The sequence below is a fragment of the Melanerpes formicivorus genome, unplaced genomic scaffold, assembly GCF_026170545.1.
Source record: "Melanerpes formicivorus ecotype bairdi unplaced genomic scaffold, bMelFor1.0.p_v2 SCAF_210, whole genome shotgun sequence".
In the NCBI taxonomy this organism is placed as follows: domain Eukaryota; kingdom Metazoa; phylum Chordata; class Aves; order Piciformes; family Picidae; genus Melanerpes; species Melanerpes formicivorus.
In genome coordinates this window covers 56,740-67,730 of record NW_027142562.1, presented here as the reverse complement: position 1 = coordinate 67,730, position 10,991 = coordinate 56,740, and the positions used below count along the sequence as shown (strand labels likewise).

At 64.0% G+C, this 10,991-nt stretch overlaps 2 long non-coding RNA genes across 2 annotated transcripts; both read right to left on the bottom strand.

Annotated features, from left to right (window-relative positions):
* Positions 1–271: 271 nt before the first annotated feature.
* LOC137457921 (uncharacterized) lies at positions 272–1,316 on the bottom strand. The gene is made up of 3 exons (XR_010991488.1): positions 1,211–1,316; positions 766–943; positions 272–356 (listed from the first exon to the last, which is right to left on the bottom strand). It is a non-coding gene; the product is annotated as an uncharacterized lncRNA (long non-coding RNA).
* Positions 1,317–9,029: 7,713 nt separating this feature from the next.
* LOC137457925 (uncharacterized) lies at positions 9,030–10,829 on the bottom strand. The gene is made up of 3 exons (XR_010991490.1): positions 10,786–10,829; positions 10,027–10,170; positions 9,030–9,137 (listed from the first exon to the last, which is right to left on the bottom strand). It is a non-coding gene; the product is annotated as an uncharacterized lncRNA (long non-coding RNA).
* Between the last annotated feature and the right edge of the window lie 162 nt (positions 10,830–10,991).

Sequence of the window (10,991 nt, the reverse complement as noted above, 5' to 3'; positions counted from 1 at the left end):
GAGCAGGGCCTGCAGGATTCCCCCCAGGCTGCCAGGAAGCTCCTCCAGCTCCAGCAGGGACAACTAGCAGAGCTGGAGAGCTGAGCTGATGATGTCCCAGCTAAGTGTGGCAGGGAGGGCCCACCTGTTAGCAGGACACCCAGAAGCCTGCTGTGGGCTCCAAGGGGATCCATGGCACAAGGGGGAGAGGCTGGCAGGTGCCACACGGGGCAGCAGCTGTTCTCACCGTGGCGTCCGAGTCAGCTGGGGGGGTTCTGTGGCTGCAGCCTCCCCCAGGACATCTGCTCTCTCTCTCTCCTTGTCCTGGGCCAGCTCCCCTCTCAGCTCCCTGAGAATCTGCTCCCATCTCTTGTTTCCTGAGGGCAGAAACCCCCCCTCAGGTGGCAGCGTGGGCATCTCAGCTGGGCAGCCCCCTCCCCACACCGCCTCTCCCAGCAACGCTCCTCCAGCAGCTCTGGGCAGTGGGAGCTGCTCCTCCTGCCTGCAGCCTGAGCTTCAGCCCTGCCCAGCTTCCTCCCCCTGAGCAGCAGCTCAGCCCCTGCCAGCTGATGCCCATCCAAGCCTGCCCAAAGCCCTGCCTGCGTCTCGCCCAGCAGCTCGGCAGGGCTGCAGCAGGGAGTCTGCCGGGACACAGCCCCCAGGGACTGCCAGCGACTCAGGAAGCAACCAGTGCTGCTCTGAGAGCCCTGAAGCCTCCAGGCTTGGCTGTGGGAGATGGGGGAAGAGGCAGGGGAGCATCCTGAGGAGCAGCCAGGCAGTGCTTGCCTTGGATGTTCCTGGGCAGGTGCAGGCAGAGCCTGGGAAAGCTTCCCTCTCCTCTCAGGCAGATCTCCTCTGGTTGCAGGTGACCCACTTGGAGCTGGAAAGCCTTGCAGAAGAGCCCAGGCACTTCTGGCAGGTAAGAGACTTTCAGCACCTGCTGCTGGCCGGCTTCAAGGCAGCCCTGCAGGGAGAGGAGGGAGGGAATGCAGCAGAAAGGCTTGGCTGGAGTTGAGGCACAGCTGGCCTGGAGGGTCTGAAAGGCCTCTTCCAAGCCCAAGGATCCTGTGATTCCATCCCCCTCAGCAGAGGCAGCTCCCAGCCCTGGCTGCTGCTGGGGGATCTTCCTCTGCTCTTCTCCTTCTCCCCATTTGTTCCCTCCAAGCCCAGCCAGGGCAGTGCAGGCTGGCACAGGCACAGGCACAGTCCCTTGTGCTGCCCCCATCCTCACCGTGCTGGGCACCACCAGGGGCACGCCGGGCAGGGGGCTGCGGGCAGTGGCCGTGCCAGGGCTCAGCACCACGAAGGTGAAGGGCAGCTTCCCACTGTTCTGCAGGGTCACCTCTGCCTCCAGGAGCGAGTCCCACAGCTGCAGAGAGGAGAGAGGAGCGGGCAGTTAGAGACAGGCCTGGCACTGGGCATCTCCTGCAGCTGGCACTGGCACAAGAGCCAAGGCAGGCAGCACAGCAGAGCAGCAGGAGAGGAGGGCACTTGGCTCTGCCAGCTTCACCTGGGGACCCCCAGCCACAAGGGAGCTCTGGGCCCTGCACAGGAGCTGAGCTTTGGGGCACCCTGCAGAGGGACAGCACCGAGCATGAGAGCAGAGAGCAGCCAAGTGCCTTGAGGAGGACTTAGCATAGAAGAGTCCAGGCTGGCAGGGACCTCCAGAGCTCAGCCAGTCCATCCTGCCCCCAGGCAGCAGGGAGCTCCAGAGCTCAGCCAGTCCATCCTGCCCCCAGGCAGCAGGGACCTGCAGAGCTCAGCCAGTCCATCCTGCCCCCAGGCAGCAGGGAGCTCCAGAGCTCAGCCAGTCCATCCTGCCCCCAGGCAGCAGGGAGCTGCAGAGCTCAGCCAGTCCATCCTGCCCCCAGGCAGCAGGGAGCTCCAGAGCTCAGCCAGTCCATCCTGCCCCCAGGCAGCAGGGAGCTGCAGAGCTCAGCCAGTCCATCCTGCCCCCAGGCAGCAGGGAGCTCCAGAGCTCAGCCAGTCCATCCTGCCCCCAGGCAGCAGGGAGCTCCAGAGCTCAGCCAGTCCATCCTGCCCCCAGGCAGCAGGGAGCTCCAGAGCTCAGCCAGTCCATCCTGCCCCCAGGCAGCAGGGAGCTCCAGAGCTCAGCCAGTCCATCCTGCCCCCAGGCAGCAGGGAGCTCCAGAGCTCAGCCAGTCCATCCTGCCCCCAGGCAGCAGGGACCTGCAGAGCTCAGCCAGTCCATCCTGCCCCCAGGCAGCAGGGACCTGCAGAGCTCAGCCAGTCCATCCTGCCCCCAGGCAGCAGGGACCTGCAGAGCTCAGCCAGTCCATCCTGCCCCCAGGCAGCAGGGAGCTCCAGAGCTCAGCCAGTCCATCCTGCCCCCAGGCAGCAGGGACCTGCAGAGCTCAGCCAGTCCATCCTGCCCCCAGGCAGCAGGGACCTGCAGAGCTCAGCCAGTCCATCCTGCCCCCAGGCAGCAGGGAGCTCCAGAGCTCAGCCAGTCCATCCTGCCCCCAGGTAGCAGGGACCTGCAGAGCTCAGCCAGTCCATCCTGCCCCCAGGCAGCAGGGAGCTCCAGAGCTCAGCCAGTCCATCCTGCCCCCAGGCAGCAGGGAGCTCCCCGCTCAGACTTCCCAGCTCGGGTGGGGTGGGGATGGCCATTCCAGAGCAGCTTGGAAGCAGAATGCATCACTCCAAGGTGGTGCTTCCAAGGCCTGGAGCCAGCACAGCAGCTAGCCCTAGGGCTCAGTGGGCAGCCCCCAGCAGAGAGGGCTCCAGACAAGGAGAAGCCTGCGCTACCTGCAGCCCAAAGTCCAGCTCCGTGGTGTCCAGGTGGTAGCTGAGGAGCGAGGCCTCCCCACGCAGCCTGAGCTCGTAGCTGGGGCCTCCCTGCACCCTGCAGAGGGCCCTGGCACAGGCCACAACGTTGGGGTGGCCAAAGAAGCTGAAGGTGACCTGCTGGCTCTGGCCTGGCTGCAGCAGCCCGTAGAGTGGCAGCACATCGAACACCTGGGGAGGAGAGGGGGAGAGGCTGAGCAGGGGAGGGGCTGAGTGGGGGCAGAGGCTGAGCAGGGGAGGGGCTGAGTGGGGGAGGGGCTGAGCAGGGGAGGGACTGAGTGGGGGAGGGGCTGAGTGGGGGGAGAGGCTGAGCAGGGGAGGGGCTGAGTGGGGGAGGGGCTGAGTGGGGGGAGAGGCTGAGCAGGGGAGGGGCTGAGCAGGGGAGGGGCTGAGTGGGGGAGGGGCTGAGTGGGGGGAGAGGCTGAGCAGGGGAGGGGCTGAGTGGGGGCAGAGGCTGAGCAGGGGAGGGGCTGAGTGGGGGCAGAGGCTGAGCAGGGGAGGGGCTGAGTGGGGGCAGAGGCTGAGCAGGGGAGGGGCTGAGTGGGGGCAGAGGCTGAGCAGGGGAGGGGCTGAGTGGGGGCAGAGGCTGAGCAGGGGAGGGGCTGAGTGGGGGGAGAGGCTGAGCAGGGGAGAGGCTGAGCACTTGGATTGGGAAGAACTTAATCAATGCACCACTCTAAAGTCATCTGGGAGGGATCCTGGCAGCAAGAAATTCTCTCTGCTGCACAACTTGGCTTTCCAACCTTCCTCACTGGCTGGAGGATCACACCAGGTGCTAAGCTGAGAGGCCTTGCAGCCAGGGGGGCCTCCAGCCCAGCTCCTCTGCCTCCTGCTGCTCCTCACTCTCTGATCTGCACTCTGCTGTCTCTCCAGATGCTACAGCAGAAGCCACTGGCAAATGTCCTCTCCAGCACTTGCTTAGTGACAGGGTGAAGAAGATGTGCAGCTTGTGGCCAGCAGGCCAGGGGACATTCTCCTGCCCCTCTCCCCTGTCCTGGGGAGGCTACCTCTGGAGTCCTGGCTCCAGTGCTGGGCTCCCCACTTCCAGAGAGACAGGGAACTGCTGGAGAGGGTCCAGTGGAGGCTGCAGAGCTGCTGAGGGGCCTGGAGCAGCTCTGGGAGGAGCCCTGGGGCTGTTGAGCCTGGAGAAGAGCAGCCCCAGAGGGGAGCTGAGCAATGCTCAGCAAGAGACAAAGGAGCTGTGGGGGGCAAGAGGCTGGGGCCAGGCTCTGCTCAGTGGTGCCCTGGGACAGGACAAGGGGCAGTGGGCACAAAGTGGAGCCCAGGAGGTTCCATGTGAAGAGGAGGAGAAAGTTGTTTGGTGTGAGGGTGCTGGAGGCCTGGAGCAGGCTGCCCAGAGAGGTTGTGGAGTCTGCTGGTGTGGAGAGCTTCCAACCCCCCCTGGGCACTGTGCTGCTGGGCAAGCTGCTGTGGGTGCCCTGCTGGAGCAGGGGCTTGGACTGATGATGCCCAGAGGTCCCTTCCAACCCCTCCATGCTGGGGTGCTGTGAATGCCCCCAGAGCTGCTGCACAAGGAGTGTTTTGGCTCAGCCCTACACCATGTCCTGCATGGCCTCTCCATGCCCAGCTGCCTGGAGGGATGTGAGGCCACTCTGTGAGCAGTGCTGAGGGCCAGCAGTGGCAGTCCCAGCTGTGGAACTGCTTCTCCCACTGCAAAGCTGGAAGCCAGGCAGCTTCCCACTTGCCTCCTCCAATCCCAGCCTGTGGGGCTCTGTCTCCTCAGCTTCATCAGCTGCCTCATCCCAGCTGGGCTGGGAGCTTCCACAGCACCTTCCAGGGCCCCCTCCTGCTGCACAGCACCTTCCAGGGCCCCCTCCTGCTGCACAGCACCTTCCAGGGCACCTTCCAGGGCCCCCTCCTGCTCCGTGGCACCGGACAGCAGCTGCAAAGCAAGCACCAAGGGCTGCAGTGAGCAAGTGGCTGCTCTGGGTGAGAGCACTCTGCTGCAGGCTCCAGCACCTCATCAAGCCAGGGGCAGCTGAGATGGCAGCTGGGAGCAAATCAAGTCTGGCTATGGCCATGGCATCTGCTGAGTGTGGCTCCAAGGCCAGCCCCAGGTCAGGCCTGGGCTCCATCCTCACCTCCTACACACAAGCTTGCAGGAGCCTGGCAGAGAGCCCAAGGGGGCAGCTGGCACCCTGGTGCCAGTCCAGCTCTGCTCCCTCCTGCCCAAAGAACATGTTGAGAAGCTCCTGCCTGGACAGCTTAGGTTCTCCAGGACCAAAGCAGGGACACAGCTGCCCCTGAGACTCCCCAGCACAGGCAAAGGAGGACTGAGGGAGGGCTTGGCCCAGCTCTCCAGTTTCAGATGTGCTTTGGTTTCATTCCATGCCCTGATGGCTGCTGGAGAGCTGAGGAGCTCCACCAGGTCATTATTCTCCAGACACCCTCCTGAAGAAGGCAGCTGAGATGTTTTCCTGCCCTGCAGCAGCTGGCAGCTTGTCTTTAACCTCAGAGGTGCCAGCTTGCAAAGGGAGCCTTGGCTCTGGCCTTCTGAGCCCTGTTTCTGAGAGAGGCTTCTGGGATTGCTCCTCCAGCTCCAGAGGCTCTGCTGCTTCAGGAAGCTGAGAAGTGCTTTGTGCTGGGGCCTGGCCACCAGCAGGCTCTGCAGGAACGCTGCTGGGGCATCCTTGGGCCTAAGCAGAGCTACATCTCCCTGGCAGACAAAGCACTGGGCAGGGCTGAGTCTCCCCTTGGGTCAGGTCCCTTCCTGAGCCCTGACAGCTCTGGGGCTGTCTCTGCCATCCCAGCCCTTGGCTAAGGCCAGGATGTGCCAATGGCTGGGGCTGAGCAGGTGGCCCCTGGGGATCGGTGCTGGGCTTGGCACAGAAGGAAGCTCAAAGCCTTCCCAGCAGCATGCAGGTAAAAGCCTCATTTGACACTGGGAAACAACCCAGCCCAAACTCTCCAGAGGCCAGGAGGAGCTGAGGGAGGCCTCCCCCAGCCAGACTGTCCTGTTTGTCCCTCCCCAGCAGCCCTGTGTCCAGCTGCTGGCCCTGCTGCCCTTCCTGCTCTCAGGTGGCCACGGGGCCATGAGAAGGGAGGTTGGCAGCAGCAGGGCTCTGGGGGCAAACTGGGAGGTGTCCCAGGAAAGCTACCTCTGCTTCCAGGCAGTCCTGGGCATCTGCTGGCTCCTGGGCAGGGTCCCCCACTGCCCCCAGGGCTTGGGCTGGCTCCTCCACACCCCCATGCCCGGAGCTGCTCCCTGCAGAGGCCGAGCGCTGCCCGCAGGCTCTCTCCTCCTGCGCTGCTGGGGCCGGGAGGCTGCACCTGGAACAGAAGCTCCCTGTGAGCAGGGACTGCAGGGGCAGGCAGGGGAGACTGCCCCAGCAGCTCCTCGCTGGCCACTGCTGCTCTGAGCTCAGCACTGGCTCTGGCCCAGCAGCTCCAGCCCAGGATGGAGCAGGGCCAGGCTCTGGGCTGCCCAGCTTGGCACAGGGGCAGTGCAGGCACCTGGCTGCTGGCAGACAGGGCAGAGGCCAGGGCTGGGGGCCAGGAAGGGCACCAGGAAGGGCAACCAGACACACACTGTGCAAAAAGGGAGACTGAGAAGCAAAGGGTCAGAGCCCAGCAGAGACCTTCTGGTGGCCTTGCAGCACTCCCAGTGCCCTACAAGGAAGCTGGGGACAGCCTTTGGAGCAGGGCTTGGTGTGCCAGGCCCAGGGTGGGGGGAGGCTTGAGCTCAGAGATTCAGAGCAGACACAAGGCAGACATTTGGGATGCTGAGGAGAGGGAGACACTGGCCCAGGGTGCCTGAGGAGGGGGGAGATGCCCCATCCCTGGCACCACTCCAGGGCAGGTGAAGGTGGAAGGAAAAGAAGCTACCAGCCAGGTTGCAGCCAGGAAGCGATGGAGCCCTCAGCCTCTGTCCTGTCCCTGCAGCAGCCCCAGGAGCTGAGGCTTTGTCTCTAAAGAGGCAAGGTGAGAGCAGGGGCTGAGGGCCCTGGGGCTGTGCAGCCTGCAGAAGAGCAAGCCCAGAAGGGATCTTCTGAGTGCTGGGCAAGAGCTCAAGGGCAGGGGGCAAGAGGATGCCTGTGGTTTGGCAGCAGCAGAGCAGCTGTGCTTGGGGGGACAGAGGAGTGGCCTCTGCTTGCCTGAAGGTGGAGGCTCTTGGAGCAGGGGCTGGGGGCCAGGCAGGCTTCACCTCTGAGCAGCCAATCCAGCCCCCACACAGCCAAAGTTTCTCCTCCTGCTCAGATGGAAGCCCCAGGGGGCAGCAGGCTCCGTGCCCTGGCACTGGGCACCAGGCACTGGCCCCAGCCTCCTGCCCCCAGCCTTCAGCTCCTGCTGAGCATTGCTCAGCTGCCCTCTGGGGCTGCTCTTCTCCAGGCTCAACAGCCCCAGGGCTCTCAGCCTGTGCTCCTCCCAGAGCTGCTCCAGGCCCCTCAGCAGCTTTGCAGCCTCCCTGGGACTCTCTCCAGGAGGTCCCTGGCTCTCCCGAGCTGGGGAGCCAGCACTGGACAGCGTCCCGGGGGCAGTTCCTGTGTCGGTTCTTAGGACTGGAATGAGAAGAGGTGGGGCTGGCAGGGCAGGCAGAGAGCTCCCAGTTTGTCTCTGCTTGTCCCAGGGCCCAAGCAGGGCTTTGGAGCTCCAGAGACAAAGCAGGACTGGGGGGCATGGGCTCCAGGAGAAGTGCTGCCAGCGTCTCAGAGGCTGCCTTGCAGAACAGTGTCTCCTGCCCAGCATCACAGTGCTGCAGGACTCCTGTGCCCTGAGCAGCCAGCCTGAGCTCAGCTGGAGGGCTTGGTCCTGTTCCCACCAGGCCAAGGGGAAAGCAATTGGTCAGAGCCCAGGGAAAGCACCTTGGTCTCTGCAAAGCACAAGCAGGACAGCAGGAAGGAGAAGAGCTGCAAGGAGAGGGCAGAGGTGGCCATACCTCAGCTGGCTGCCCTGGCTGTCTGGCAGCAGCTGCCAGCAGTAGGAGACAGGCAGCTGGCTGCAGTTGGTCATCTCCAGGCTCTGCACAGCTCCAGTGCCATTGAGGATGCAGCCAAAGTCCACAGCCATGCTCTGGAAGTGCAGGCTGGGGCAGCAGACTTCTCCCCGCAGCAGGACCTGCTCCTGGTGAGGGTGCTCCAGGAACTGGATCCTCAGAGCCTGCTCCACTTGCCAGGAGTGCAAACCCTCTGCATGAGCAGGGTTAAAGCTGATGCAGAGCTGCAGCTCCTGCCCTGCCTCCAGCTTCATGGGCTGCAAGGAGAGGAAGAGCATCCAGCAGCCGTGGGATGCCGTCCCCAGGGCTCAGGGCATGAACCATGGCAGTGCCCAAGTGTGGCTCCAGCAGGGCCTGCCTGTGCCAGCCCCACCCCACTGCTGGCCCAGCCCCCCTCAGGCTTCAGCAGAGGCACCAAAGCCCCCCCCAGAGCAGCACCCTGGCACCAAGGCTGTTTGCCCTGCTCCTCCCAGCACTGCAGCCTGGCCCTGGCAGGGCTGGCACCGGCAGGGCACAGGAGTGGTGCCCATGCCCACATCACCACCTGTCTGGCAGGGCCTGTGCCCAACCCCTGCCACTGACACAGGGGGCAGGCAGGGGCTGGAGGAGCATCCTCAGCCCTCTCAGAGGCAGGGCTGCCCTTGAAGGGAGCAAGCTGCTCCTGAGGAGCAGGCAGACAGCTGAGGCTGGCTGCTGGGATGGCTGCCAGGAGGCAGCTTGACTCGCTGGCTTGCCCAGAAGGGGCTGGAGCCCTTCCCTGCATCTCTTAGAGCCAGGACTCTGAAAGGAAGCTGCAGCAAGGAGCCAAGCAAGCCACAGGGCAAGAGGAAAGGGCCTCAAGTCGCACCAGGGGAGCTTCAGTTCGGCCATGAGGAACAAGTTCTTCCTCAAAGGCTGTCAAGGCCCGGCCCAGGCTGCCCAGGGCAGTGGTGGAGTCCCCATCCCATGGCAGAGTCCTGGGGATCTGGTGCTGAGGGCCATGCTTTAGTGGTGAGCTGGCAGTGAGGAGTTCCCAGTTGGCCTTCTTGAGCTGAAAGGTCTCTTCCCACCCAAAGCATCCCATGGCTCTCTTCCCCATTCAGAGGGTATCTTCTTCCCTCCAGCAGCTCATTTCCAACCTGATTTAGCTCAGGCCAGCCCTCTGCTGACTCCACAGCAGCCAAGTCTCTCCTGGAGGCCCTCCCAAGAGCAGCACAGCAGCACAGCCCTCCCTCTTCCCACTCCAGCAGCAGCAAGGCCCAGGGCTGCTCACCTGAGCATCTGCAGGCAGGGGCTGCTGCTCCACGTCGCAGATGGAGAAGGGCTGCCCTAAGGCCAGGACCATGCTGAGTGGCAGGGGGCAGATGTTCTTCAGAGCAAGAGGCTGGGCCAGGGGAGTTAGGACATCCCCTGCTTGCTGCAGCCACAGGAGAGAAGCATCAACCAACCTCAAGTGCCCAGGCACCTCCTTCCCCTTCTGATGCCTTTCCAAGCCTTCAGCCCCCACAGCTCAGCACAGCTCCTCTGGACTCTTTGGCTTTGTTTCTGCCCTTCTGGAAGGGCTTTCTCTAAGCACAGCACAGCTGCTGCTGGCTGCAAACCACAGCACTGCCCAGGGGCCAGGGGCACAGCCTCATGGGCCAGGCAGGGAAGGGGACCCCGAGAGGAGGCAGCTGCTGCCAAAAGATCAAGCCCAGAGTGTGAGCCCAGAGCATCTGACTCCAGTGGTGTGTCCTCTCTTGGGGACAGCAGCACAAGAGGAGTTCCAGTCACCTAGCTTGCACCCCTTGCAACCTTTCCAGCTCCAGGAGCCTCCTCAAAGCAGGGCTGCAGGGCAGGAGGCAGGGGAGGGCCTGCAGCAGCCTAAGGTTGGCTTTGACCAGGCACAGCCAGCCAGCACCCTCCAGGCACCTGCTGCCCCTGCTACAAGATGCTGAGGGGCATCTGCCTGAGGAGCAAAGGCTGAGAGGCCTGGGGCTGCTGAGCCTGGAGAAGAGCAGCCCCAGAGGGCAGCTGAGCAATGCTCAGCAGGAGCCAAAGGGAGCAGGGGGTGGGGCCAGACTCTTCTCAGTGGTGCTACACCAAGGAGGGCAGAGTCGAGCTGCTGAGGCTGTTCCCAGCCCCAGGGGAGCCAGGAAGGACCTCAGTGCTAATGGCCAAAGCTTGGTCCTGCTGCAGTCTTCAGCCAAAGCCCTGGGGACTGGGAGCAGCTCTTTCCCCTCCTGCTTGCAAGCCCAGCACAGGCAGCCCACAGCTTCCAGCCAGCAGCCAGGGCTTCAGTGCCAGGATGCCAGCCAGAGGCTCACCTTCTCCACGTGGAAAGAGATTGCTGTGGAGGACATCTGCAGGGCAGGAGCAACGAACTGGCAGCTGAGCTCCACCTGCAGGATCTGTCTCCTCCTGGCCTCGCCGCCCACCGCGGCCTGGCACAGCAGCTGCTCCCTCACCGCCTGCAGGGAGAAGCCACAGGGCACATGGGGGCTGCCAGCAGGGGGCCAGGAGACAGCCTGCAGCTGCCAGCCACGGCCCTGCCACTGCCCTCAAGTCACACTCCCTGCTCCCTCTTTGCCCCTGCCCTCCACAGCCTCTGCTGCAGCCCAGTTCTGCTGAGCTCCAGAGGCCATCCTGCTGCAGCCAACAGCCACACAAAGCTCTGGGCAGGTCTGTGCTGCCTGGGACAAGCCCTGCCCCAAAGGATTCTGCCCTGGCTGTGCACAGCGCTGCAGAAAGCTGGAGGAGCTGCTGGGATGGAACTGGAGCTAGTCTCAAGCTGTGCCAGGGGAGGCTCAGGCTGGCTGGTAGGAAGAAGTTCTTCCCAGAGAGAGAATTGGCCTCTGGAATGTGCTGCCCGGGGAGGTGGTGGAGTCACCGCCCCTGGAGGTCTCCAGGGAAAGCCTGGAGGAGGCACTCAGTGCCAGGCTCTGGTGGATTGGACAGGGCTGGGTGATAGGTTGGACTGGGTGATCCTGGGGGTCTCTGCCAGGCTGGTTGATGCTGTGACTGCAGGACAAGTCCCAGGGGAGGTGATCTGATGGGGAAGGCTCAGCCCTCGGGAGGGACCTCACCTGGGGAGTGCTGGAGAAGGCTTCCAGCATCACCTCCATCGTCTGGCCTGGCCTCAGCTCCATAACCTCGGGCCGGAGCTGAAACACAGGGCAGGCAGCTGCGAGGCTCTGGGGGGGAGCTCTGGCCTCGGTGCTGCTGAGGGCAGGGAGCTGTCCGCGCTGGGCAGGCAGGGAGCAGCCTCCTAGGCTCCAGTAGAGGCGCTGGG